Genomic DNA, 3,365 nt, shown 5'->3' on the forward strand with positions numbered 1-3,365 from the left:
TTTTGATGGCTGTCGGACATGTTTGTATAATACTTTATTAAATACTATCTGCTTTTGCTTTATTAATGTTTTATTAAGGACCATCTGGTTATTGCTACTGATCATATAGACTCTCCAAAGACCCAGTCTCACCCATCAATAAATTATCAAGTTTTATCATTAGCAAAACAAATTAAAGCAGGTAGTGGAAAGAGCAGAAAACCAGGACACCCAGGTTCTAAGGCTGCCCCCAGCTGGTCTTGCAGCCAGCACAGTCCTGCTACTTTTCTGAGCTGCCTGTTTCACCTGGAAATTAAAGGTTGAACCCAGTCTCTGAGGTTACTTTAAACTTTAAAATTCTGGGTCAGAAACTCAAATGCACTGCTATGGACCAACGGCCCAGGAGCTCAGAGGAGGAGATTCTGCATGAGAGGGTTGGGAAACACCTGCTGGGCTGTGTTTGGGACTTAATTATCAAAGAAATGGTAAGATTTAGAGTGGTTGCATAAAGGGACTGGCATAAGGGGAGCAAAGTGGAGTATTGTATAAGTTTTGGAGAAGGGGTGAGAAACTGAGACTGGAAAGATATGAGGAGGCACGACAATGGGGAAGTGTCACTTGGATCTTTTCTCCATTCCATTTTCTCCCTTCTTGGCCTTAGCTCTCTTTAGTCCTTGGGGACTGTTGGAAAAATAGAATAATTTGGTCAGGTTCCCTCACCTCAGGGCAGGTTGTAGGTATGGCACATTCTTGGTAAGCAAATAAGTTGTGTGTGGATGGAGTTAGTGTGCACTGTGCTGCGCTGCCACCTTTGCTGGCATCTGCCTCTGGTGGCCACTGCTCCATGCAGCCATGCTTTCCAACCTACAGCTTCCAAGGACCCGTTTTCCAGTTACATAGCTCATAGACCTGCGTGCAAGAGGTCTGGTGACCCGGCCTGGTGTGTGAGGGGTCTGGTGACCCAGCCTGGCATGTGAGGGGTCTAGGAACCTAGCCTGGCATGTGAGGGGTCTGGTGACCCAGCCTGGCATGTGAGGGGTCTGGTGACCCAGCCTGGCATGTGAGGGGTCTGGTGACCCAGCCTGGCGTGTGAGGGGTCTGGTGACCCGGCCTGGCGTGTGAGGGGTCTAGGAACCTAGCCTGGCATGTGAAGGGTTTGTGACCCAGTGTGGACAATGGGCTTGAGGGGTCTGTGAGCTCCAGACCCAGCCCTAGCTCGACAGCTGGTAGAGTCATGTAGCTCAACAATTAGCCCAGTCGGCAGGATTATGGGCAGGTAAAAGAGCGCCACAATTGGCGACGTCAGCAGGATTCCAACAAGAGCCCGACAGGGACCATTCAAAGGGGCTGAGCCAAATGGATTGGTATCTTTGGGTAAGTTTAACATTATCTTAAGGCAGAGTTTCTCAAAAGGTGCAGCACATGGGTGACAAGTGGATCTAGAAATTGCGGCCATCAGCCCTTGAGACATGAGCCTTTGGCCAGTTATTGCGTGAGTACTTTTATTTTCCACGTGTGCCACGACAGGACAAAGATTAGAAGCACTACTCTAAAGCAATCTGGTCCACCCAATTAATGTGCTTAGCAGAAAGCTTTCATCAGCAGTTCAAACATAAACAGCATTTATATTAAATTATATTATGTTAAGTTGTATTATATCACATTGTTACCAAATTAGGCTCTTGGATCCCAAAGTCATAGAAATGAACAATGCTCCCAGCAGTAAAGCAAGCAATGCTTTATAGAAGGAGGAGCTAGACTTACACATAAGGTAGGGAGCCACAGGAACGCTAGCCGCCCCGAGGGGAGCTGTTCAGGGTCTTTTATAGGGAAAGGAGTTAAGGGGGACAGGCCAGTGTCACTGGAGGTGGCCCAGTCTGTTCTTCCTGGTTGTTTCACAGGCACATGCTCAGTTAAGGCTTTAGTCCTTATGCCTGCTCAGTAGGTTCAAGATGGTGGTGATGTCCATTACCGTCACCCCAGTAGGGTCATTGTAGCAGTCACCCTGAAGCTTTGTGGGCATGAGGGAATTCCCAAAGGGGTCTTAAGGTTAATCAGTAACTTAATTTTTATAATTATGGTGAAGCCTTGGGAAGGGGTTTTACAATTCAGTGAATATCTGTTCCCCTCTTAACTCAGTCTATTTTATCAGGGCGGCCCATGAGCTAAACAAAGACAAATCATTCAGCATATCCACTGAGCCCCTATTGTGTGCCAGGCACTGTCTTAGGCACTGGGGATACAGCTGTGAACAACAGACACAAATGTACTTAAACATCAGCTCTCAGAGAGCTCATGTTCTAATGGGTGAAATGACAATAAAGAGGACAAGTGTCAAAAATATACTTCTGGTTTCTGGTATGGCCTGTAAGGGGTTTGGAAGTCATCGCTCTGTCCTAGCAATGAGTAAATAGCTGAACAAACTCAAAAATCAACAACTCCTGGGTTCATAGGGCAAACCACTGTCGTGGAGAGACAGACAGATACAAAGAGTCACAACTTACCAGAGCAGAAACCTCCTCAAGGAGGGAGACCTGAACTGTAACTGACGAACTGCTGGAGGCTCAAAAAGGACAAGTCTGAGAGTTAAAAACTCCCACTTCTGTGAGTGGTACCTCCAGGACTCTAACCAGGTTCTAACAGATGAATATCAGAGAAAAATCCATTCATGCTTCCAGCGGCGAGGACAAAGCCGCCATTGTGAAATCCACCAGAGCATCTGTTCTTTAACAAGGCCTGTCCTCAAGAGAAACTCTTACCACAGACTACTGAGGTTCTGTCAGAGCCTAGCTCAGCTCCAGCCCCTCCAGCCATCCTGCCCACATCAGGGGAGGCCAAGTGAGAAGCCCTTGTGGGTGTCACAGCCCAGGGCACGGGCTCACAAAAGACTTTTTAATAGGACTCTAGACCACTTCCCCTTCCCACACCTTCTCACCACTACACTAAAGGCCTATTTACCACAGTTCCTTTTACCCAGGACATCATGTCCAGCTTTCAACAAAAAATGCAAGGCATACTAAAAGGTAAAAAATACAGTTTGAAAAGACAGAACACACATCAGAACCAGACACAGATATGGCAGGGATGTTGGAATTGTCAGACTGGGAATTTGAAATAACTATGATTGATATGGTAAGGATTCTAATGGAGAAAGTAGACAACATGCAAGAATAGACTGGTGATTGTGGTACACTAAAAACTATTTGGTCTATGTCCCTGGTTCCTGGCAAAGAACTCCTAAAACCATTGGAACTCCTGAGTGATAAGATAGTCTTTGGTATACTAATGACTCTTGGCTGAGGGGCCCTCGGTAACTTCAGGATGGAGACTGGTCACCAGGAAGATCAAACCATGTGAATAGAGGGTTAGAACTTTCAGCCCCTCTC

Source organism: Cynocephalus volans, chromosome 6, assembly GCF_027409185.1.
Source record: "Cynocephalus volans isolate mCynVol1 chromosome 6, mCynVol1.pri, whole genome shotgun sequence".
Classification (NCBI taxonomy): Eukaryota; Metazoa; Chordata; class Mammalia; order Dermoptera; family Cynocephalidae; genus Cynocephalus; species Cynocephalus volans.